We start from the raw sequence: 26,609 nt of genomic DNA, 5'->3' as shown, positions 1-26,609 counted from the left end.
TGCACAATTGCACTCATCCCCAAGTAAGACGGTAGGCGTCGCAAGAGGGCATCAGAGGGCAGACACACTGAAACCATACTCACACACTAGTAAAGTAATGCTCAAAATTTTCCAAGCCAGGCTTCAGCAATACGTGAACCGTGAACTTCCAGATGTTCAAGCTGGTTTTAGAAAAGGCAGAAGAACCAGAGATCAAATTGCCAACATCCACTAGATCATGGAAAAAGCAAGAGAGTTCCAGAAAAACATCTATTTCTGCTTTATTGACTATGCCAAAGCCTTTGACTGTGTGGATCACAATAAACTGTGGAAAGTTCTGAAAGAGATGGGAATACCAGACCACCTGACCTGCCTCTTGAGAAACCTATATGCAGGTCAGGAAGCAACAGTTAGAACTAGACATAGAACAGACTGGTTCCAAATAGGAAAAAGAGTACACCAAGGGTGTATATTATCACCCTGCTTATTTAACTTATATGCAGAGTACATCATGAGAAACGCTGGGCTGGAAGAAGCACAAGCTGGAATCAAGACTGCCAGGAGAAATATCAATAACCTCAGATATGCAGATGACACCACCCTTATGGCAGACAGTGAAGAGGAACTAAAAAGCCTCTTGATAAGAGTGAAAATGGCTTAAAGCTCAATATTCAGAAAATAAAGATCATGGCATCTGGTCCCATCACTTCATGGGAAATAGATGGGGAAACAGTAGAAACAATGTCAGACTTTATTTTGGGGGGCTCCAAAATCACTGCAGATGGTGAGTGCAGCCATGAAATTAAAAGACGCTTACTCCTTGGAAGGAAAGTTATGACCAATAGATAGCGTATTCAAAAGCAGAGACATTACTTTGCCAACAAAGGTCCATCTAGTCAAGGCTATGGTTTTTCCAGTGGTCATGTATGGATGTGAGAGTTGGACTGTGAAGAAAGCTGAGCACCGAAGAATTGATGCTTTTGAACTGTGGTGTTGGAGAAGACTCTTGAGAGTCCCTTGGACTGCAAGGAGATCCAACCAGTCCATTCTAAAGGAGATGAGTCCTGGGTGTTCTTTGAAAGGAACGATGCTAAAGCTGAAACTCCAATATTTTGGCCACCTCACGCGAAGAGTTGACTCAGTGGAAAAGACTCTGATGCTAGGAGGGATTGGAGGCAGGAGGAGAAGGGGACAACAGAGGATGAGATGGCTGGATGGCATCACCAACTCGATGGACATGAGTTTCAGTGAACTCCGGGAGTTGGTGATGGACAGGGAAGCCTGGTGTGCTGTGATTCATGGGGTTGCAAAGAGTCAGACACGACTGAGCGACTGAACAGAACTGAAAGCCAAATTAAAAGAGTTATGATTTGTTCATCTCTGGTTACTACAATAAGGCTAAAGCAATAGAGTTTGTGCAATCCTTCAAAGCAGAACTCAGAGCCTCAAAATTAATTTCAAAATAGGTGGAAGACACTGAGCATCATGTCTTATCTCCAAACCATGAATAGACAGTTTCTTTGGGACTGGTTATGTCATTCTACTTGTGAACCTGAGTCACTACTTAGTAGTTCTGCTCCATAGTTACCACTTTTGCCAGATATCCCTCCCAATTCTTGGGCATGTAGCTATTAGCTGAATGTTAAATGAAAAAAAAAAAAATCCCTAAGAAAATTTCCAGTCAGAATCATTCTTAATTTTCCATTTGTATATGTATTCATTCCCAACCAAAATGGAAAAACCTGTGTAGGTCAAATGCCCTGACTCTAAATCTGAAACAAAACGCTACTGTCAACTTCATGACAGCCTATTTCAAAGGTTCTTTAAGATCGTTTTTTAACTGATTTTAAGATCATCGTTTTAACTGATGATCTGTAATTTTTTTAAGCAAGACATTAAGCTGTTTAAAAGTTGAATGCATAAATCATCCAGTTTTTGCTATCCTTGAGATTAAAATTAGTTTTTTTATTACAAAGAATATTGTTACTCAAGTTGTATCTATTTTAAATGTTGAAAGGACTAGTATAAAAACGGGCGATTTTGGAGAAGGAAATGACAACCCACTCCAGTACTCTTGCCTAGAAAATTCCAAGGATGGAGGAACCTGGTGGGCTATACAGTCCATGGGGTCGCAAAGAGTCGGACACGACTGAGCGACTTCACTCACTCAGTTCTGTTAATTATTTTTAACTTTATAAATAATAATGCAATGAAGATCAGTGTGAATAACCCATATATGTATAGATTTTCCCGTGCCCTTCCAATAAATTTTAAAAAGTGCAAAAAAAAAAAAAAAAAAACGGGAGATTTTAAAACATTCAAGTCCATTAAATTACTAAAGAAAGTACAAAATTAAAACTTCTTTCATCACAGAAACACACCATACTCTTTCGAAATCTATATTCAGGATCTTATTATATATTCTTACTCCCTCATAAATCACTCAATAAATCTGAACATTATTTCCAAGATTAATCCCTGGTGCTCAACCCCTTAGGCAGCAGAATGAGCACACTAAAGCCAAGAAAAACTCAAAACACCAATTCCATGACAAACAAGGCAGAGAATTTCAATAAACTCATCACTTCTCAGCATAACTAACTCTCTTGGGCCTATCTCTACACGTAAAAATAGCCAGTGACCCACAGCAGGGAACTCGAGGGGTTACGGAGCCATCCTCCCCGCTTAGGCAGAAGTACTAGGCCCAGAGGACAGAACACACCCAGCTCCCTGCACCCTGAACTCTAGTTAGTGCAGGTCTTTTCCTTCTTCCCACAAAGCACAGCTCCACACAAAGCTCAATGCTTCAGAGAAAGAAGGCTGAGAATGAATAACATGCCCCCGCCCATGAAACAGCCTCGCGAGGGCGGTTCACTTAAGAGAATTAATAAGCACAGGTGCTCACACAAGGTCTGGCATTGGTCCTCCTGAACCACCCCCGATGCTTGAGCACCTGAGGATGGGTCCACCTCAGCAAGCAGAGGCTGCGGCTGGGGGCGGGGCGGCGCTGAAGAGCCGGTGCAAAGCAGGGCCTAGGCACCCCTGCAGAGGAGCAGGCCGCCAGGCCCCTCGTACATGAAGGGGGCACAGAAGGGTACAAGGTTCAAGTGACGGGAGAAACCAAGGAACGGGCCACGTCCTTTTTAATATCTGTTTGGCTGGGTCGAAATGGCAACCCACTCCAGTATTCTTGCCTGGAGAATCCCATGGACGGAGAAGCCTGGTGGGCTACAGTCCACGGGGTCACAAAGAGCTGGACACGACTGAGCGACTTCACTTTTCACTTTCACTGGGTCAGGCGTTAGTTGCAGCACATGGGATCTTCACTGCTCTGTGCGGCTACCATTCATTGCGGCACACGGGATTAGCTGACCTCCCGCACATGGGATCCTCGTACCAGCCCCCCATCAGGGATTGAACAGGCATCCTCTGCGTTGAAGGTGGATTTTTAACCACTGGGCCACCGGCGAACGCAGAGCCACAGCCATTCTTAACTTGCACAACCTCGGTGAATTCTCTTTAACGTAGTGGAAGACTGAGGCTGGTATGAGGCCTGGCAGTGGGTCCTCTGGAACAGGGGCCCCTGAGTACAGGACGACCCCCGTTCGTGGTCAGGGTCTCAGACATCAGCAGTAGCTGCAGGCTCCAGTTACTGAGTGACTAGGAAAGCAGAAGACCACTCCTTTCCCAACTGCTCGGGCCCTAGAGGAGCCCATGGGCAGCTGGACGAACGGACGCAGGACCAGGTTTCTGGTCCCCGGACCCCCGTCATGTTCGCCTTCTCCCCGGGGCTGAGCTGTTCCAGTGCAAACGGCCCGGGATGGTGCCACTCACTGCCCACCGCCACCACCACCACCAAGTCCAGCCAAGGTGGCCCGTGCACAGGCCGGGCCCACAGCCAACGCCAACTCCTGAGGAAGGTCGGGCCTCTCCGAGAGAACGGCCTACGGCCTGACAGGAAACCGGACAGTTTTCTGCTCTGTTCTGGCCCGACTGCCTCAGGCCGCAACATTCAAAAGCCCCATCGCTCAACTTCACACAGGCCAGAACTACCTGTGAGGGAACCAGGCCAAAGAGCCACCTGGGCAACGCTGTACTGCGAAGTCGCGGAACAGCCAAAGTGGCGGCCAGGCGGAGCTTCTGAGACGTGCACACAGGGGACGCACACAGTACGCAGGGACTCAAGGAGGCACGCACGCACAAGGGCGCGCGCACGCATATGACGCACATGTAGGTGCTCACTTATTTGCTTACGTGCAGCCAAGGCTTAAAGGCCATTAAGATGGAAGCTTGCGGGGCCTAGACAGAGATGTAATGTTTCAAAGCCAGTTGCTGCTGCTACTGCTAAGTCGCCTCAGTCATGTCCGACTCTGTGTGACCCCAGAGATGGCAGCCCACCGGGCTCTCCCATCCCTGGGATTCTCCAGGCAAGAATACTGGAGTGGGTTGCCATTTCCTTCTCCAATGCATGAAAGTGAAAAGTGAAAGTGAAGTCGTTCTGTCATGTCCGACTCTTAGCGACCCCATGGACTGCAGCCTACCAGGCTCCTCTGTCCATGGGATTTTCCAGGCAAGAGTACTGGAGTGGGGTGCCATTGCCTTAGGAGAACAGAAACCTAGACAGTCTATTAAAAAGCAGAGACATTACTGACAAAGGTCCGTATAGTTAAAGCTATGGTTTTCCCAATAGTCATGTATGGACGTGAGAGTTGGACTATAAAGAAAGTTAAGCGCAGAAGAATGGATACTTTTGAACTATGGTGCTGGAGAAGACTCTCAGAGTCCCTTGGACTGCAGGATCAAACCAGTCAATTCTAAAGGAAATCAGTCCTGAATATTCATTGGAAGGACTGAAGCTGAAGCTGAAACTCCAATACTTTGGCCTCCTCATGCAAAGAGCCGACTCATTAGAAAAGACCCTGATGCTGGGAAAAATTGAAGGCAGGAGGAGACAGGGACAGAGGATGAGATGGTTGGATGGCATCACCGACTCGATGGACTTGAGTTTGAGCAAGCTCCAGGAACTGGTGATGGACAGGGAAGCCTGGCATACTACAGTCCATTGGGTCGCATAGAGTCAGACACAACTGAGCAACTGAACTGAGGAGAACACGAGTTTTCGGCAAAACTAGTAAAAGCACCTTAAGGAAACATCAAAAAAGACACGGGCTTCCTTTAAATGATGTTCTGGTCCAAGATGGGGAGTTTACTGCTACAACTGACCTGACCCTTGAACATGACTGAGCAGCAGACCCCCTCAGAATGCAGACTTTTTCCAACTTTCACTTTACATATCTTTAAGGTCACAAAGTGTGCTGGAGTAGAGGTCACAGCATAAGAAATTGAAAAGAGAAGGGTCTGAGTCCTGTTTCCACCAAAACTGTTCATCTTCCTGCCTTTGGCCCTTCACCCATCAGTCCCCTTGTTCTGGGGGTAGTTGTCATCCCAGCCAGCAGCTTGATTTCCAAACTCAAGGGAAGAAAAAAAGGCAAAGCCCAATGCTTCCAGAAAAGATCACCAAGCGTAATGAGGACTGCAGAATATCAGGCCCTTCTCTGCCTTGGAGCCTCCCTGTCGGCCTGCAGTGCCTCCTGGAAGGGCCTCTCATCCAGTGTCCTCCGTGCAGCAGCCTCACTCACATCCAAATGCAGATGCTATGGGCCGTGTAGGTGCCAAAGTCCGGACCCTCGAAGGCTGGGGGAGGGCGGGCAAGCGCACAGCAGGTTCAACGCAGGCTGGAGAAGCAGTGGCATTTAGAAGACCCGTTATAACATCCCAAACTTCCTGCCATGTACTCTCAGAAAATGAGGAGGACCTAGGTTGTTAGTTCCCTGAAAACCCAAAATGTAACAAGGGAAACAGGACAGACATGAGCAAGCCCATCAATGTCAATGTCAAGACCTGTTTTCAGAAGCCAAAGATGAAAATGTCCTCAGTTTTTTACCAACCTATATTAATAGTTAACATCCAATAGAGACCCAGTTCTTGGTAGAGAGCTGTTCCTACTAGCCAAGCGCCTGGTCCTGAGAGGAAGTGAACATTCAACACTGGGAAGAGACTGGAGGCAGGAGGCAGCAGCAACCCAAGAGCAGCCAAGCCCACCCAAATTCCTAACCCTTGGACCAGCATCCAGCCCGCAGGTGCCATGGAGGTGCCTGTGCCAGCAGACAGGATGAGCCGGCGCATCCCCCTGAGGCTGGAAGTAGGCCAGGATTTGACACAAGTTTCTTGGGGGTAGGTTCCCGAACAAGGACAGGTGCTAGACAGTGAACATGGACAAGGGACCCAGAGACAAGGTCAGAGGGGTGGTGGGCCCAGGGCTCCTGCACATTCATAGTGACTGGCTTTGACTCAAGCAGAAGGAAGAGCCTTCATTCCACATGGGCTTCTAGGCTCCAACACCCGGGCCCTGTGCCAAATGCTGAAGCCATGGAAATAGGCAAAACCAGACTCTTCCACCCTCAGTGGTGGCCACAGTCTCCATCAGTAGACTAAGTAGTGGGGGCCTGGGAGCCATCGTCTTGCGGGCTTCTCTCCACCTTTATTCACACAGATGCTGAGCCTCTGCCATAGCAACTAGAGATACAGAAGTCCTGAAAAGTGAAGTCGCTCAGTCGTGTCCGACTCTTCGCAACCCCGTGGACTGTAGCCCACTAGGATCCTCTGTCCATGGGATTCCCCAGGCAAGAATACTGGAGTTGGTTGCCATTTCCTTCTCCAACAGGAAGTCCTAAAGTTGTCCAAACCAGCATGAAGAAGCAAACTAAATTCAAGATCATTTGAGTCTTGACAATGCCTCATGTAATTCTCAACATTTAAGTCTATCAGCAGACTCCTCAGCAGAGAGCACCTGCTTGACAGCAGGTATTCAGGTGACACTGCAGCATGTTCACGTTGGCTTCAGGTGACAGGAGCCACCGCTGGCGTAATGGAAGGGCCACCTGGGCAAAGTGAAAGTCAGCACCCAAGTGAGGAAGTGAAAGAATACAGGGAGATCAACTCGAAGGCAGGGCCAGGCCCAGTGTAGAAACCTATCAACTGCCCAAGGATGAAGAGAGACATTTTATTTAGAAGTCAATCAAACATGTTGTTTATCTGACACTGCAACTCAGATACACTATACGAAAGCCACGTTCCATGAGACGCGCTCACGAGAGCTGCAGCAGGCTGGAAAACGTATATTGATGAGGAAACCATTGTTCAAAGAAACATCCATCTACCCCATTTCATGTGAAAGAAATACAGATGCTCTCAACAATCCCATGTTAATTAATCATTTTAACTGAAAATACATCCATGGTTCCACCACCTCATTAGAGGTCAAGTTCATTAGAGGTCAACGTGGTTGGTTTTCAGCCAACTGCTTATATTCCATTTGGTCACAGTTTTTTCTTAAATTACCACATTCCTTGTCATTTCAGACTATTCTTAGAAAATATTTCCCAACATCTCCATGAAATCAGCAAAAAATAACTACTGAAGTTGAAATTCTACCCACTTAGAGGCAACTACTAGCCAACTAGAATCTGGACATATTGTTCTACATGCTACTGAATAATTAAGGGTAAAAATAAAATTTCAGAAAACATACACAATTTAGTCTTCTCTTGTTTGATGCCATGGAGTCTTTCCTCAGTCTTTCAGGTTTCATTAAAGAAAGCAAAGAACACTGTAAACTGATTTGCTAGTTTCCATACTTGCTGCCAAATTTCCACTTCTGCAAAACCAATTTCAACCAGAAAAAAAAGTAAAGCTAATCTTCTAGTTCTTCACATGGTTTAATTTATTCAGAATGTGGGGTAAAACGTTGGAAGAAAGAAAATCGATCATTGGCAAACAATGAAAATGTTAATTTATAGTTTTATTTTTTAATCACTACACTGTCTCAGAATCATTTCCTCCTCTGAGTTCTGGAAAGCTTTAAAAACATGAATGCTGCCAAACAATGACCTTGTTTTAAGCCAAAGTTCAGTTATTTTAAGGAATTTACTACCTTTTAGACAGAGTTCTCCTGAAAATCCTTCCAAACCACTAACTTTGTTAAGAATTTATACAGGTTTACAATATAATACTGCATAGCTTCCAAACATTTTAGAGTTACACTCTGTGCATTACTTTTGCCTTTAACAAAGCAGTAAAAGCTAAGATGAATGATACAGATAAGGAGAGGGGGAGACAGATCAGGAAGTGACTTCAGCCCACAAGGCTAGTCACAGACAATGAAGCCCAGGGCAGAATGCAATGTGGGAGGGATGCTTCAGCCCCCAAGGACCAGAAGGAAGAGTCATTTGGAAAGCATAACATTTTGCATCTACTGACTTATCAAAATATCTCCCTTCCTCAGCATCTTCAACAGTATAGTCAATAAGCACCAAGTTTTCAGATCCTCAGGTGAAATTAAGCCCCACTTAGCCAGAGCCCGAACAGTTGGGAAATTCAAATAACTGAAATTTTTGTGAGAAGGAAAATTATTACAACCAAAAGACATAATACAAAAAACAATCAGCCACCTTCCCGGTTCCAGTGGCTGCCAGGACCAGAAGGGAGAGGGGAGAGGAAGGGAAGAGTCAAGCCAAGAGCTGAAAGCCAGAGGAAGGGACCAGATGCCCCCACCTGGAGGAGACTGGGGCACAGGGAGAACAGACTGAGTGGAAGGGTGGGGAGACATCCCCGTCTGCAGTCCGTTCACAAAGCCACAGAACACCCGCAATTGACAAAGAAAATAACAGAAATCACTGTGGCAGTGGACTCAGCCTGAAAAGTACAAGAATACAAAGTCTGAGGAAAGAATGCCCTGATCTGCAGGTGACCTAAACCCAAGCTCAGAAAGGACAGTTAGTTTATATCCCATACTCCTAATCTGTTCCTTCTGCACTTCCCCTTTCCCTTTGATAACCGTAAATTTGTTACATACTATACAAAAAATAGGTAGGCAACGAGGATTTACTGTATAGCAAGGGGAATTAAAGACACAGTCTTGTAAGAACCTATAACGGAATAGAATCTGCAAAAACAAACAAAAAAACCAAAAGACTATGCTGTACATCTGAAACTAACACAATATTGTAAATCGACTATACTTTAACACTTTAAAAGGGAGAGTGACTCACAGTCCAAGGCAAGCCGCTCCCAGGGCCCCAGCACAGCCGCAGGACACTGCCACTCACAAGGGGTTGGGGGCACCCGACCCCAACCTCCCCAGAGCCGACCCCAAGGAAGAAGGGGCTGAGGCTGAGGGGCACCGAGTGTGAAGGGAGGGTGCTCTTCTCGAGCTGCAGACAGCAGGAGCCAGGTCTGAGCAGAGAGGCAGCATCAGAGGCACGCGAGCTGCACAGGTTGTTTTTAGAAAGTGAATTATCATGCGTAGGCCGCCCTTGGAAACTCTTACGATCCTGAGAAAACTGTCCTTGTTCCTCTCAAACCCCATCCTGTGTGATGGAGGAGACCCAGTGCTGCTGCCTGCAAACAAGAGAGACAGAGCACCTCTTGGTGACAGCCGTGCAACAAGGCCACGTGTGCGCACATGCACACACATATATATGCTTCCCGGGGCTGCAAGTACAGTTTTCAAAAGTAACAAGCATTCCTTGATGATTTAAAAGTGCATGGACTTCCCTGGTGGTTCACTGTATAAGAATCCACCTGCCAATACAGGGGACATGGGTTTGATCCCTGGTTTGGGAAGATCCCACATACCATGGGACAACTAAGCCCATGTACAACTACTGAAGCTCATGCACCCAGAGCTCGTGCTCTGCAACAAGAAAAGCCACTGTGCTGAGAAGCCCACCCACAGCAACTAGAGAGTAGCCCCCACTCACCAACTAGAAAAAGCTAATGAGCAGCAACAAAGACACACCTCAGCAAAAAAAAAAATCAAATTAATGAAAGTGCATGACTCTACATAATCACACGCAGAAAATGTTTCAAACACATTTAATTGTTGGGGCTTTCTGCAAGTACAGGTATAACTGAAGACTGCCACTCCAGAAGCCACTTCTGTGACTGAGAACTGCAGCCTGAGGAGCTGCTATTTGCCTCCCCCTTACCATGGACACCCTGCAGATTCTCATCAAGACCTTGGCAGGGACATGGAAGATGAGGTGACTCCACCTCACCTCTCTCGGCCTCTGGACACAACAAAGGCGAAAACCAGATTCCCTTCTCAGTTTGCGGCAGGCACTTGTCCCCAAGACTATCTGAGCAGAAGAATGGAACAAACGTCCTGCCCTCAGAGAGCCTCTCCAGTCTCTTTGTAGTAAACCAGCCTTTTGTGCTTCTGGATCCTAAGGGAGAAAAGGGCAGGTCTGTGCAAGGGCCACTCGCTCGGGCCTAGATCTGGCCTCCTCGGCACCAGGCAGGTCTCAGCTCCCCAGGTCAGACCATCTGGGGGTGGGATCTAGAAATCTGCATTTCAACAAGCCCCCTAAGTAATTCTTAAACATTACCAACATTTGGAAACCAAAATTAAAACCCAAATGAAACTGACCTATGTGAAGGAGGGAGGCAGGCAGCCTGGAGGTCAGAAGCTGGAGGAGATGGGGGCCCTGGGGCAGCTGAGTGAGGCTGACACCAGGCCACCCTGCCCTGGGGGCTGTCACAGAACCCACAACTGAGCAGGGACACACGCCATCCCCCAAAAGACTGATGGAGGCCCTCTTACCTTTCCCGAAGATGCAACTGCTCTGAAGAAGGAGAGCAGAGGCCTGCCCTGCCCCAAGTGTGTCATTTCCCAAGAAGCTCATTCCTGCCACACCTTCCAGCAGCTGAAGATGTGCCCAGGGGAGCACCTTCCTCTCCAGGAGACACCCAGCCGTGTAGCAGACGACGAGGGCAGCCTCCAGGCAGAGGGGCCAGGGAGGGCGAGGTCTGTTGGATGGTGCCAGAGAAACAGGGTACCACGGGGAGCAGTGGGAGGGAGCCAGGAGACAGAGTCTCAGGCCAGGTCACTGGGATCGCGTGACCAGCTGCAAGTTGTTCTGGGGTCCCAGACCAGGGAACATGAGAACATCTGACAGCTCGTAAACTGCATTTTAAGGAGCCCTCCCAGTGACTCTTACACACTGAAGTCTGAGATCCTCTCTCTAAAGCACATAAAAGACACATGGGGAGGGGAGGAAAAACCAAAGGTCAAAGGCACAGCAGTCTGTCCCCACGCCGCTGCAGAATCCAAGCAAGAAACACCGGAATCAAACGCAGTTCAGTTCAGTCACTCAGTCGTATCCGACTCTTTGCGACCCCATGAACCGCAGCATGCCAGGCCTCCCTGTCCATCACCAACTGCTGCAGTCCACCCAAACCCATGTCCATTGAGTCAGTGATGTCATCCAACCATCTCATCCTCTGTTGTCCCCTTCTCCTCCTGCCCTCAATCTTTCCCAGCATCAGGGTCTTTTCAAGTGAGTCAGCTCTTCGCATTAGGTGGCCAAAGTATTACCTACGAGTAAGAATGGAAATGGCTAGGAGGGAATACTCTGAACTACAACCACAGGACTTGATGGCCCCAAGATGGATCAGATGACCAGGGAGAAGGAGGCAGAGCCAGGAGAAGTCTGGGTTTCTGGCTTCGGGACCCAGCTTTAGGTTAGGAAGAGAGAGCTTCTACATCACTGTACAGACAACTCTGCCAACGTCTGCCTCAAATTCTGTTAGAAGCTACCTTGAGATGCTCCTGATTCGGAAAGATTTTACTTTAAATGCTTTTCTACAACAGCCCAGGTGTGAAAGGCACTCCGGTGCCTTCTCCAGCTACAGTCTCCAGCAAGGATCTTGGGAAGCTTTATAAACAGGAATCAATCCAGATTCAGTCTTGGAAGAAGAGAAAGGCTAGAAAGAAATTACTCGACACAATCCAAATGTAGCCATCTGCAGAGAAAAGTATGAAACAATGCTTAATGCTCACCCCAATTCTGAATAGAAAGGAAACAGTACAGGGTCTAATACAAAATACATGTTAAAGGCTTCTCTGCCTAAGAATGTCATTTTCCCAAGTTTCAATAACTTGGGAAATTCAGGATATGTACGGAAAGGTCCATTCTTAATTAACTACACTCATGAAAGACATTGTATAATTGAACAATGACAAATACGTATTCATTTCTGTCTTTACAGAATGTTTTTATACTCATTAAATTCATGTGTGTCTCATGTTCTGCATATTCTCTCTTTAAAGAGCAGCAAGGCTCACTCTGAGGATGGGGCTCCAGGGAGTGAGGAAGCTGTCCAGTCTTCAGCCTGGGTCCTTCCCTCACAGCTCTGGGGAGGACCAGCTGTCTGGCCTGGAAGAGGAGGCCCATTGTGGCCTCAGTGGTACCTGCAAACGGCCCACGTGGAAGGAAGGCCAGCCTGCTCGGAATCACAGGCACGTTTCACCCCATCCACATGGGCTTTGAAGGGGCTGCTATCAAGGTGATGAGCTCCTGGTCCCCAGGGAGATTCCATCCATGGATGAAGGGCTCTCCTCAGTCAAGGGACAAGACAGAGGGACTTCACGCCAATGGGCAGGTGACCACTCCTGTCCACTGAGAAAGAAGGTCAAAAAAAAAAACAGAGCAAGTCCTGGAGAGAAAGACATCTTTGCAGAGGGAAGGAAATCATGGGAGAAAGAACAGCAGCAGCAAATACTCAGCTGAGTCCAAGATGCTACACGGAGAACCTCGCATCTGCCGCTACTGTCATGCACCCCTACACCCCAGCTGTGAACAAATGTGGTCAAGTTGATGTAAAACTTTATGACCCAGCCAGAGGCCTGAGCAAAGAAGAGCTGAGAACATGCCTGTATCAAGGTATCAGGGGCCGCCAGCTAGGAGGACCTGTCTGCTGTTGGGCTTGAAAGAAGCTGAGGCAGCAGAGGGCAGATTTACTAGCTGTGGTGCAGGGGCCACTCAACAGCCAACCAGGGACCTTTGATCAAAATCAGCGTGTGCTCTTAGAAGGTATCTGAAAATAAAGTACAGCCTTTTCTCTTAGAGGGGAAGACAGAATGAACACCCCTTGAGTTGTGTGAGCGGCACACAGGCAGGATATGTGGACAGAAATAAATGACAGATAAAGATGACAGAGATGATTGATAGATAGACAGAAGGTTGATATAAATAGAGAATAAAGATGATGTGGATATAAAGTCAGTAAACAAGAAACACTGGGGAAAAAATGAATGAAAAGCATGTAACAACGCAGGACACAGAACACACTAAGGCTTGCAGCTCCTTTTACCAAGGCCCTGACTCAGAGCTACAACCGTGGGACATTCACAACTAAACTTCATTTTACCCAACAGTCAGAAATTAGGAAGTTGCCATAGACTATGCAAACTCTTTCGTTGAAGGAGATGTTATGGGATTGTGTAACACCAGCACTCCAGGAAAACAACAGCAAGTTTCAGGAACACGTGGTCATCCTGATCTGAGGATAAAATGAGGAACTGCTGCCCCTCCGGGGTCGTGGGTCTGTCTGGGGGTGAACACCACAGACCTGCCCTTTCTGCACAAATTATGAGTCTCCTTCAGAGGGCATTTTCTGGGACCTTGTGTTACAGAGGTCAAAAAGCCACTGTTCTGGCCCAGTCCTTTCTCTGCCCGCCTTGGAACACCACTGTGCCCAGCCAGCTAAGAAAAGAGGAATACTTCTCTCGAGAGACCAAATCTGGGCCTCAGAAAAAGTCCAGAAGGAAAGACGATTGACCTAAACACTGAATTAATGAACAACTAATGTATCAACTGCAGACTTCTACAAGGTGTAATTAGATCACAAATGCTTTTTAGAGACCTAGTGAAAGAAAGGAAAGGCAACCGTGAGAAAGAATTTAACCTTCAGGGCACAACGGATGAGTCCATATCCTCAACATCCCGCTCCATGTTTAAACGTCAGTTTGAAGTCAGACAGAGGAAGACAAACACTATATGACCTCACTTACATGTGAAATCTAAAAAATACAACAAACGAGTGAATATAACAGAAAAAAAAGCAGGATCACCAATACAGAAAACAAACTAGTGGTCTGTTATCAGGGGCAACATAGGGGTGGGGGTGGGGGGTAAAAACTACTGGCTACAAGGATGTATTTATAGCACAAGGAACGTAGCCAGTATTTTATAATAACTATAAATGGAGTGTACCCTTTAAAAATTACATAAGACATTTTAAAATAAAAACAAAAGATGGTTTGGGACAATGGAGTCTCTTTTCTGGATATTAAGTGAACAACAAGGAGTAACAGCAGACGCTGGAGCTTTCCCTCTTGCCAGCAAGCTTTCAGTCTTGCCAGCTGCTGCCCGGCCGGCATGTGTGCGCTAGCCGTGACCCACTGTTGTCACCTGTCATCTGCGACAGGGCTCCTGGCCTCGGCAGTGCTGACACCTGGGGCTGGGTGACCGTCCCCGCCCTGGAGGACAGCTGCAGGCTCCCTGGTCTCTACCCACCCAACGCCAGCCCCACCCCTGCCTCCCAGTTATGACAACCAAAGATGTCTTCCCCACACCGTCAGTGTGCCCTGCGGGGAAGAGCACCTCCATGGAGAACCCGTGCTGGAAAACACCCCATGCAGTGGCTGGTTTCTCACAAATAGAGGGCCCGGGCTACACTCTGGACCCCAGAACACCATCCTGCAGTTGCCTGCCATGAACAGTTGGGTGGGTGGGTCAGGGCAAGTCCACCACCAGGAGGCCAGGCTGACGAAGGGGGCCATAAAGGAGCAAAGGCCGGCGAGGGACCCTCTCTGGCCATCAAAAGAAGGGCTACGTCAGCTAGCACCTTCGCACCAAGCCTCTGGGGATTGCTAAAAGGGAAAAGACTTTCCAAACAGCTTTTCCACAGGAACCCAGCCACCTCACCTTTTACCATTTAACTCACCGGCTGAAGACCCTTAGCAGCGTGTGCCCACTGGGCTTCTGGGCCTGCTCAGCAGGTCCCCCCACCACCCCCACCCCCTCCACTTGGCGGCAGCACTTGTAACGGGAAGTGACTTGTGACAGCTCATAAACTGCTCTGAACACAAAGCAGCAGTTTGACCTCCGTTGTCAAAGGAGGTATTAACAAATTTGCACTTCTGAGTTCCCACACAGGCAATTTTCTCATCATTCTGACAAGAGAAATGTTTAAGGAAAACAACAAACAGCTCTGAGATCTATGGGCGATGTTTCCAAGTAAGTGCACATGGCAAACAGCTGTGTGTCTCAGCGACTTCCTCACCCTGGCAGGTGCACTGCGCCACAGGCGTGACACCCGGGCTCCCCACCGAGGCAGCCCCTCTCCTGACCCTTTCCATAGAGAAGAGAGCCTCCCTGCTGTGTGCCAGGGCACACCCCAGCTCACCCAGCTCCCTAGAGAGGTACCTGCAGGTGCCAGGCCACCGGAGATGCTTGAGGCAGGTGGGACCTTGCTCACAGCAGCCCCACAGACTTCCTGCTGTCCAAGGGTTCAAGTTCAGGGCTGCCAGGGAGATGCCGGCTGGTCCCTCCATCCCCAGGACCCCATTAAGGGGCAAGTTCTGACAGCCCAGGAAGCAGTTTAGAAAGTGAGCAAAATGCCAAGACACAAAATCAACAGAAGAGCCTGATGCAACTGCACGGAGAGGGTGCAAGGAGCAAGGACGGCCCCCCGCAGACCCTTCCCTCCAGAGCACCCCCAGGCTGATTCACACACCAGCCCCTGCATCGCAGCTTCTGTTTCCACATGACTCAGTGGTTGCCACATGCCTCACCATCACCCCAGGCTCTGCCCTGTGGGGTGTGGACTGAGTCCCCTGAGGACAGTGTGACAGGAGCGCACACACAGGTTCCACATCCACCATGAGGAACTCCTGATGCTTCAGATGACTGAGGGAAAAGGCCAGGCCTCATCACTGGGACCCATGGCTGCAACACCACCAGGGTCTGCATAAGTGCAAGGTGGGCACCAAAGGCCTCCCGAGGCCAGTCCTCTGGCCAGCGCAGGGCTGGGGTGCTGCCAGGGTCCCCAGCACAGTAAACGTCCACAGGGAGACGAACGCACATCTGCAGCTGAGCTTCAGCAATCATATCAGGTTTCGTCAAGCTTCATTCACGGGGAGCAGACTTACTCCATCCACACACACAGTTCCCGCTGCAAGACCCACGTTCCCTCAGACGGTGCCATTTCCAGGGAAGCCCAAAGGAAGCATTCTTTTCGATTTCCCTTCTTTGGTCACCAGGGTTAAGTTTTCATACAAACACTAACTTAACTTGAAGACTAGTAAGAAAAGCACCCCACCTCCTCCACAGCCTGAAACTCCACAACTCAGTGAAGCAACTGTAACATCTTATAATGTAATAACCCCAAGGGACCAACACTGAGACCTCTCTAGCTATCCCCACCTGGGGGCGAAGCAGCTTACTAGCATAGGCTGGTGGTTCATTCATTCACTCAACTAACAAGTACCAGATAACGCCCTGGGGGGATGTCTGTGTTAGGTACCAGCCATGACTGGGGAAAAGCACCCACAGACAGCTCTTGTGGGGAGAGGAACATGTCAGATCAGGGGCATCTGAGCATCTGGAGAAGGTGGTCACAGAAGTCAGGCTCTGTGCAGAGGTCAGGCGGAGCTGGAGGAGCTCAGGCTGAATAAGAAACGTGAACTGGCATTTTGATGAGTGTGGCAAGGGCTCTGGAGTGAGGGCATCTGCCTGTAAACCCTTCTGCTTGACTTCCCACTTTTCCTGGAAACTGGAAGAAGGCAGGAAAGGACCCAACCCGGTTCTCACTTCAGGGTGTTACAGGAGCAACTGCAGAGCACCAGGTCCTTAGTGACCTCACAGGGCCCCCAGGCACACATGGGAAGGGCACTACTGAGGCTGCAGGCACTGCTCAAGGTCAGTTCATCGAGCAGAACATGAGTTCCGGAGGGGACAAAAGTGAATGAGCCACAGGCTGGTCACAGTCGAGAGGGGTAACCAGTTCAGACGCTCTGCTCTTCTCTACATTCATCGTTTGAAATTTTACCGTACTAAGAGGATGAAGATAAGCTGGAGGAATAAACATAGCAGTGGCTGAACACAACACAAATATGGCATTCGGTCTAGGCTTCCCTGGTGACTCAGATGGTAAAGAATCTGGCTGCAATGCAGGAGACCCTGGTTAGACCTCTGGGTTGGGAAGATCCTCTGGAGGAGGAAATCGCAACCCACTCCAGTATTCTTGCCTGGAGAAATCCCATGGACAGAGGACCCTGGCGGGCTACAGTCCATGGCGTCACAAAGAGTGGGACACGACTGAATGACTAAGCGCTGGTAACAGAGGGTTTAGTAGGAGCAGTGATGAGACCAAGCATTCTGTGTGCATTGCGCCTGTGATGCAAGTCACCGTGAGCTGATGCGGCATCAGGCACCAAAGTCAGGGAAGCTGGGTGAAGGGCAGGAGGACTCTGTGTAAACACAGTCACTGCAATGTCACTAATAGAAAGTTTGTTTAAAAAAGCTGAGGCATAATGGTAGAAAGGAGCGGGGATGTGGATTTTAAAACCCTGCAGACACCCTGAAAACAACCCATAATTCTCACTACCTCCTGGCAACTAAAAAGCTGCCCAGGTTGGAACCTGAAAGTCTGTGTGGTGAGAATGGATGTGTTTCTAGTTACAATGTTTGGAGACCTGGGGTTTGCCTGGGTCTTCCTCTTCCTTGGTTTACCATCAATGAATAAGCACTTGCTGTTAGGAAAAATCATTAAGAGCCTGTAGATAAAAAGACATTGTAGACTTTCAGGAACAAAGGTAACCTAACTTTTAAAATCTTGACATCATTTGTGACCTACCTGCAGGAATGTTCAACCCTAAGGCTAAGTGCATGTGTGCTAAGTCGCTTCAGTCACGTCTGACTCTTTTCAACCCCATGGACTGTAGCCTGCTAGGTTCCTCTGTCCACAGGATTCTCCAGGCAAGAATATGGGAGTGGGTTGCCACTTTCTCCAGGGGATCTTCCTGACCCAGGGATTGAACCCACATCTCTTATATCTCCTGCATTGGCAAGCAGGTTCTTTACTACTCGTGCCACCTGGGAAGCCCCAAGGTTAAGTGGAAATGTTCTCATTTCCAAGTGTGACTAACAGGATGTCAGAGGTGCAGAGTACCAGCGCCTCCAAACAAACTAGCCTAACGCCACACTGGGAGAGGACGGCCCCCAGCACGGTGGCCCTCCAGCCCAGCTCCAGAGACGCCAACAGAAACAGGGATTCCATCTAGATGGGCCACGTTTCTTCACAGAACCGCGCCCACTCCTGTACCTACACCAGCGGGTCAACAGCAGCCAGTCACACAGAGGGGCTGCAGTGTCTGTGTTCTGCACTATGGACAGACTGAAGGAAAAACCTTACGTGGCCATGGATTTCTGCAAGTGGTTCAGAGGAGGGCGTCGGAGAACCCACATGTGTTCCAGTACAAGGCTGCAGAAACACATGGATGTGGAAATTGAAGGTCCCTGGGCCAGCTTTCTGAACAGTCTGCTCTCAGTGGGCAAGGATGTAGCCTCAGACGACATGCAAGGTGGGCTCACAGGCAACCCCAGATGACCTCAGGTGACCTCAGGCTGAGAGGCAGAGGCTGCAGAGAGCATGCAGGATTGTTCATGCTTTTAGATCAAAGCCAAATGGCGATTTGAGGGGAAAAGATGGAACCGTGATCCTGCGTGTGACTGTTTCCACATCTGAGAAAGTCTGTGTACATGGGCGCTCCGGACACCGCTCTCCATGTAGAGTGAACCTCACCATAGCAACTCGTTCCTGCTTCCACGATGCTTAAAAAAGACAGACATCATGTTGTTTTCCACAGTTTTTCAGAAACTGACTTTTTGTTCCATGGCCTGAAGAAATCAAGTTCACTGGTGATTTTCTTGTTATAAAAGTGATCACTGTAGCAAACAAGGAAAGGGTAAAAAGACAAGATTTCAAAATCATCCTTGGGCGATGCGTCCATTCTTAAGGTCCTGGCCCATCCCCTGCAGGTGTTCTTCAGGGAAGTGCAGTGCCTGCCTCGTTCCAACAGACTCCTGATGGAGGCACAGTGGAACTCGGCCCTGAGACAGCCCGCCACCGCTAGAGGGGGCAGGACCACAGATGTGTCCCCCGGACGTGGGGAGACTCCCACCTTACCGGCAAGCACCCCTAGTGTCTTTGACACATCACACGGGCTGAAATCCATCACTGGAAATGAATCGCTGTATAACTTGCCATTAACTGGAATTTGTCTTATCCAGGTTTTTAACTTGTTCCACCTAAATAATTTTCATATCCTCGTGAATTTGAAATCTAAGGTTTGCTGTGTGTGCTAAGTCACTTCAGATGTGTCTCTTTGTGATCCCATGGACTATAACCCACCACACTCCTCTGTCCATGGGATTCTCCAGGCAAGTATACTGGAGTGGGTTGCCATGCCCTCCTCCAGGGGATCTTCCCAACTCAGAGATCAAACCAGGGTCTCTTGTGTCTCCTGCGTTGACAGGTGGGTTCTTTACTGCTAGTGCCGCCTGGGAGACCACACAACTCAAGAAGATGAATCTAACACCAGAATAAAAGCACAGTCAGGTGTCTGGAGGATGAGTCAAGCTCCCAGGGACCTGTTCAGGGTTTAGGCTTCTTTGACAAGATGAGAAAATGACTCACAGATTGTAACTTTCTCTACTTTGAACTTTTCCTGATCCCAAGGACAGAAGAAAACAGCTGAGAAGAACCGAGGTTATGACAGACACTTGGTCGAAAGGGAAAAATCTCTGCCTATGATGATTCAAGAACACTAACAAATCTGATGATCTTCCACAGTTTGATTCATTTGTTTGAAACAGAGAATTTTTCATTCACCAGCAGTTTATTTGGCAAGTGGGTTAAACTGGGAGAGGGGGAGGGAGGGTGAGAGCAGGTCATTTTGGGGAAAACAGTCAAATGAAAGTTAATGTAGATGAGGAAACACCTGGGGGTGGGGGGGCGGTGTAGAGTTGAGCTGTGCCGGGGCCCGCTCGGCCCCCAGCATGGGCTGTGCTTCAGCCTTTCTGATAGGTAGTAGAGGCCTGGCCTGACCCCTGGTGACTATGGTGGACCCCCAGTGCCCACCCCTCCCCCACCCCAGGACTGGCTGTCCTGCTGTGTCCTGGCTCTGGCCTGTGCTCCCTGGGTCCTATGCTCGCTGTCCTGGGCCGTGGAGGAAATCTGGACAGGCAGGACACCCAAACGAGGCCTGAGTGAAGTGAGTGATGGACGCACAGCCCTGGGGAGAGGGGTCTCAGTAGCAACCACAAAGCCCTGGGGGTGGAGCTGGACAGTGGGGAGCCCCAGGGGACAGCAGTCATGCCCCCAGGCCGGGCACAGCAGCCCAATCACCAGGCCCGGTTCACTCAGCCACTGGGCTGAAACCAGACTATGTGGAAGGGAGGTGAGTAGCTGGTCAGAGAGCCCTGCATGAGCCCAGGGGAGGGACACATACTGAGCTACTGGTGACAGAGACAAGTGACCAGATTTAGGGCAGATTTTGAAGGCAGAACAAGCCCCTGCGTGGGGAGGGGGAGTCCAGGAGGGCTCCTGGTTGTGCGTCTGAATCACTGTGGGGAGAGAGGGGATAAGGACACGGCTCTAGTCACAGGCTTGGGAAGGACCACTGGTCAGTCAGGCCTGAGTGCCGAGCCAGGGGCAAAGGCCTCCACGTAAATACAGAGCCCATTTCAATCCACGCAACGGAATTCTATGCTTTCCAGGCATGGGTGGGAGGCTCAGTAGTCAGAAACTTTCCCCACTGACTGAAGGTCAGACCCCTCAGACATGGCCAGATCCCCAGGCCATGTCACCAAGCACCCAACCACATCTCATCATGAAGAGGTTGTCAATAAAACCTCACCAGAATCAGTGACAAAGAACCACAGGAAGGAAGCTCAGCTAAGGGGCGCTCAGTAACCCCACCAGCTCGCCAGGCTCTGCTCACTGACCACCTGCCCCTCCTCGCCACAGTCCCCACTCCACCAACAGCAGAGAACATCCCAGCAACACAGAAGACAAGAATTCTGCTCAGCAAGGAGGGGCCATTTCCCCACACTGTCCTTCAGGGTCGGGCCACCCCCAAATGCCACTGACCCTCCAAGACAGTTACTGATCCACAGCCCAAGAGGGCAGAAAGCACTTCCTTTGCACCAAAAGCTCCAAGGGACACCTGGCCCACACTGGCGGTTTAGTGGATGTCCAGGCAGGGACCCTTTGGCCTCTGCCCCCATCACCAGCTCAGGACGCACCTGGACTCGGGGAGAAACAGCACCTCTGGGGCCTGCAAAGGAGAGAGCAGGAAGCCGCAGAGCAAGCCTGACTCTGCTTGCAGTCCAAGAAGGTGAAGGGACAGACACATGGTGGCCACAGAAGAGGAGAACCCGAGGAGGAAAGCTGCCGAGGTCGAGGCGCAGGGGTGGCCAGGCACCGCAAGGGCTGGGGCAGCCTGATGTCATGGCTCAAACACTCCTCTGTTAAAAGGGGAGGCAGACCAGCAGTAACCCACACCCACAGCTGAACAGACAGACACCAAGACAGCATCCAAGCCACAAGGGGAAAACCAGCTGGTCTGAAGGACACAGGACAAACAGGGGGACATCGGCTCCATCGTGACCACCAGGTGACACTCCAGGTGTGCCAGGACCTGCTGTGATTTAAGTGCCACAAAGGGCCGCCAGCACAGCATCCTCTAACAAGGGAGGTGAGAGCACTGTCCCACGTACCTCACCGCACCCACGTCTCTTTCTGACAACCACGGGGAAATGACTATTCAAGCCCTCAAGTTGCCTTGTACTTCTAAATTTGACTAGCATTTGCCCTAACGTCCCAAAATTATGCCTGTCCAGCCAGCAAGCTGCAAAGCCTGGGTTCCTTCAGAAAACCACCCACCGTGAGGCCTGGATGACTGCAGGGCACCTCTCTCCATCAGGTTTTGTACGTTAAAATAAACTGTGATCTGAATCCCATATTCAGCTAACAGCCGCATTAGAAATTAATTACATTTCCACATACATCTCATTAATTGTTCCTTAAAGCCAAGGATCATGAGATTAAACACTGTCTTTGAAGAGCCTGGAAAAGTTCAAGTGTTTTGCAAACAGAAGCCACTATTGTCACCATGTGAAAGTGACAAGCCTAACTCCCTGGTATGAGCTCTTTAGAGGACGAACGTTTAAGCATTTTGTGAAATGTGAACAAGTTCCAAGTCGTACGGCCCTGAGCTGGGGACAGAGCCTCCAGGGCAAAGAACCAGCTGTGAAAACAGGTGGAAGGCAGGTGTCCCCACAGCCCCGTTTTACTATCACTGCTGGCTGATTCGGTTTTCAGCAAAGATGGGCAGAAGCTCCATAAGAGACTCAGTCTGCAGACCTCCAACCAGCACCACGAAGTTAGAACCACCGAACTCTCCACCTCCAACAAGGACCATGCCTCCCGCCTCCGAGTCCCACCTCCACTCATACTTGTCCCCTGAGCCCCCCTCCTCCCTCTACCATGCAGGTCACAGTCAGGGATCAACTCCCACTTCCTCCCAGCACCTGTGTCCCCTCCCCAGCAACGCCATCCACCACCAGCCACGTGCACAGACGGGATCTGACCCTTGAAGCGCGACCACCAGGCACACTCTGCGCTAGCAGGACCCGACCCAGGCTTGCTCTGCTAGTGTTTCCCTGTGCCCTTCCCCGCCAGGCGCGGTAGAGCCGGAAACGCAGGAGCCATGCAGTCACTGTGGACCCGCCCTCCTGCCACAGCTGCCCGGACACGTGGTCCCACGGCAAACAGTGGCCCCCGACTGTTCACACAGATCCCGCTGTGAGCAAGAGTGGGCAGCACACACACTGCACAAACGAAGTGACCTATAATCCACACACATGACCATGCGAGCGGAGCCCGTGCTCACAGCGCACGAAGGTCACGCTCAGGTCTGCGCCGTCCGGACTCAGCGCACAGGGTTCCGGGGGCCCAGGACAGAGACCCCTCTCCCTGCCATTCGCCCTGCAAACCACTGTCCGGCCACCTCTCAGCCCAAAGCCAGCCTCTCCCTGAAGTCTCCCCCCGGTTGTCCGTAGCAGACCAAGCGCTCGGACGTCACGGGGCCCACGGAGCAGAGGAGGAGGGAGGCCGCGTGCGGTGGCCAGCGCTCATAGCTGCAAGCCAGCAGCCTCGCCCCCGCGCCCCCGGTACACGCTTCTCCCAGACTAACGGCTCAGACCTGGAGCGTGGTCACAGCGGCCGCTTCTGGTGCCCACACTCAGGCTTCTGGGTCTCCAGTCCCGGGGCAGGAGCCGGGTCCTCACCGCACATGTGTGCGCACGCCCCAAATACTCGGTTCACTGGAAGCAGCCGCACTTCATCGAGGCTCATCGAGGCTGGACTCTCCCAGCTGGTCTGCGTGAGCTTTATATTTATACCTCGTCTGATCCTCTTCGAACCTAAGAAGCAGGCAGATGGCTGTTTTAGGGAAGGGCGCGGCCGTCAGCAGAGAAAAGCAACCTCCTCACCGCAAAACTTCCCTCCATACTATGCGGTGATGCGTCCACCCGAGCGGCTCCGGCCCACACTGGAGCCCTGGGGCCTCCGCGGAAGCCGGTGCCTCAGGCACATAAGTGAGTCCCGATTCCTAAACTCCAGAAAGTGAGCCAAGTCAAAACAGGAAAAGGGTGAACTTTCAAGCTGCGCGCTCAGCACAAGGGAATCCATCAAATAACAAAAGCTCCAAGCCACAGAGGGGCCAACTTTGTTTCTACAAAGGCTATCATTTCTCTGGACTAAATTTACTACCTAACTTACACAGTGAAGACTGTGTGTATACACTATTTTTACATTACTCTTCAGATGAAAATAAATAAATAAATTCCAGGACCTCTGGTTTGGAAGTAAAAGACCGGCGCTCATATTTAAATACCAGTAGGATGGAAGCTAAGTTCCGAAGGCGTCAGTGTTTATCTTAAGAGCCCAAGTCACAGAAATACAATCGTCCAACCAAGCCACCCAACTATAACCTTAGCCACCTTGAAATCATGCTGAATTCTATCCAGAAAGCCCTCCTTTCTGACTGAGGAGCGGCCAGCCCCGCACACAGGGACCAGCAGCCTGGTCCGCGAACCACTGATACTAACTCCTCAAGACCCCATATGGCTGCTCCCCCAGCCACCCCCGCCCCCCACGGTCAGAGAGCTGGGTGGCCACCAGCTAGCCCTCTCAGTTCCTGGGGTCCTCTGGCTCACTACATCTCCAAGGCCCCGTCTGCCCCCTTCCCCAGGCCTTGTCCAGGGTGCGTTTGCACCTGGAAAGTGGGGTGTGGCTGCCTGCGTGGCCAGCAGGGTGGGGGTGGGGGGTGCCAAGCAGGCAAGACAACAGCCAAGGGGGCTCCCACAGGCTGCGCCCAGAGTGCCGCGGTCACCCACTCGAGCATCAGCGCCGAAGGGGCCCATGGCCTTTGCTTTCTGCTCACTGGGTTCACCTGCCAGCGCTCCCAAGCATCCACACCTGCCCCACACCACTGCACGAAGGTGCCTGTGACCAAAACAAGCTCGTTGGGGCCCAATTACCCCAAGACGCAGGTGTCATGTCTTGCTCCCTCCAGCTGGTCCCCACGTTTCAACCAGTCAGGCTGCCTTTTGAGGAAAACAAAACAGACTTCAGTTAACTGCTATGTACTGAGATGGTTTCCCTTGTCTGGGGCTTCCAGAGCAGCCGGCACAAACACCCTCTGGAGTCTGCACTCAGGATGGGCTCCAGCCTTGACTGGAAGCAGAAATCTGCAGAAGTGTAGCAAAAGGGGCCACGGCAAAGCCCCCAACCCCACAGAGGACCACCAGGCCAGAGATCTAGCATCAGCCATCAAGTGCAACAGTAAGAAGATGAGAGTTTCATGTTGGCATCCTTGGGGGAGAGGCCAAGGAAGAGTCTGATCTAAGAAAGCGAGGGCTGAGAGTGAATAGGATGACTGAGGGGGGTGTCACTCAGGTCCTCAGGCACCTGCTAATGGAACTGCCCTGGCCTCCTCGCTCCACCCCGGAGTCCACACTGCCCTCCCTGCCCCAGTTAGGGTGAGAGGAGCAGGGAAAGATTAGACACAGTCTTTGGCCATAAAATCCCTAATTTTCTCTTTAAAATGTATTATTAGACTGTTTACTGCCCTTAACCTGTCTGCCTAAGTTTAATTCAAATTTAAAATAGTACAAAAGTCTTATCCCCCTCGTGGGGAGCACCCACTAACATCACTGCATCTGCCCACAGCAAAGCCCTGGTGACAGCAAACTCTCTTCACCTGTGGGTCACCGGATGCTACACTGAAGGAGGGATGGAGAATTTAAACATACAATTTCATTGCCAAACTTGCAAAGATTTTTTTTTATAATATTCAGCACTGGCAAGACTGCAGTCACCCATGTCTGTGTGTAGTGCACCATCCTTTCTGGGGGCCCCTCTGAAAGTTCTCACACCCACCAACTCCTCCTTGAGGAATCTGTCCAGAGGATGTAACCGGAATGTAAACGGAATGTCTGGTGCAGAATTATTTATAATAGGGAAAACTGCCAGCAGACTCAGTGTCCCAGAACAGGCTTAAGAAAATAACAATATAACCACAGGGTGGAATTTAATACTCATCAGCAGTGGTATTTTTGGAGAATATTTAAATTACATGAAAATATATTCAAGATGGAATGTTAAAGTTTATAAAAAGTATGTAAGTTCGAAGCATGATTTTATAATCAATAAATAAGCCTGGAAAGAATCTACAAAACTGTTAATAGAGGTCATCTCTAAAGTGGAATTATAGGTAATTTTAGTCATTTTTATTTTCTTCTTGTTTTTTTAAATCAGGGGGGAAAAAAAAAGGATTTCAGAGACTAGGTCTGTGATGCTGATTTCAGTCGGGCCTGAAAGAATCTCTGGAATAAAAAGTCAGGTTCAAACAGAGTGTGGAGTCTGGTCTAGGGCCCTTGAGCCCCCACCACCTGACAGGAGGAATAGACAGGAACTCCTCCAGATAGGCGTGGCCTCCACCACAAATGGATGCCCATCCACCCCCATTGCAGGGACCTCACTAGACTGAGGCCCAACAGTGCCCACAGCCTGCTGTGGGCACCACAGTACCTTCGTGGGGAACAATACCACCCAGCCACTAGGGGGTATGAAAGGTCTAGAAAGGTCTAGTCCTGCCTGCAGCCTCGGAAGTCTACCAAGGGCTGGGGGTCATCCTGCAGGCTCCGGACATCCGCACCTCCTGGGGCCTCACTTCAGGCCCCATAAGCTCAAACACTTTGGTCTATCCAGGATGGACACAAGAACTGCATGCAGACACATGTGGTTGATTAACCCAACCCCGCACAAGGCACGACAGAGAATCTGAGAGCTGTGATTATCTTTTCGCTTCACCCCACGTTTGGGGACTAGCTGAGTTCTGCTGCACAGGTAGGGCCTGGGCCACCTCAGCCCAGCCCAAAGGCTTTGGGGGCCAGGAAAATAGGACCGGCCCCCAACAAACCCAGCCAGATAACATCAGCGAGGCAGTCCCATGGAGCCCCGCCCAATCCCAACTCTCAAAGCTGAGGCTGTGACCACAGGCAGGACAGGCACAGGAGCTGGGGTTACAAATGAGGGGTGGGGAGGGACTTCCCCATTGGTCCAGTAGCTAGGACTCCACACTCCAATGCAAT

The 26,609-nt window shown here is 50.1% G+C and overlaps 1 protein-coding gene across 48 annotated transcripts in view; it reads right to left on the bottom strand.

Moving 5' to 3' along the window:
* LDLRAD4 (low density lipoprotein receptor class A domain containing 4) overlaps positions 1-26,609 on the bottom strand; it is a 175,150-nt gene that overhangs the window by 142,746 nt on the left and 5,795 nt on the right. For 18 of the 48 annotated variants that reach the window (XM_086373288.1, XM_086373292.1, XM_086373331.1 and 15 more), the window contains exon 2: positions 23,156-23,375. The exons of 23 other annotated variants lie outside the window; for them this stretch is intronic. The gene's annotated coding sequence lies outside the window, so the exon portion shown is untranslated. Of the gene's footprint in view, positions 1-18,300; positions 18,834-23,155; positions 23,376-26,609 lie in introns of all 48 variants that reach the window. 7 more of the 48 variants (XM_086373300.1, XM_086373295.1, XM_086373334.1 and 4 more) reach the window with 3 other exon arrangements.

Source organism: Bos grunniens, chromosome 24, assembly GCF_055505025.1.
Source record: "Bos grunniens cultivar Pamir isolate PY7600 chromosome 24, Bosgru_T2T1.0, whole genome shotgun sequence".
NCBI lineage: Eukaryota > Metazoa > Chordata > Mammalia > Artiodactyla > Bovidae > Bos > Bos grunniens.
This window is presented reverse-complemented; position numbering and strand designations above follow the sequence as displayed.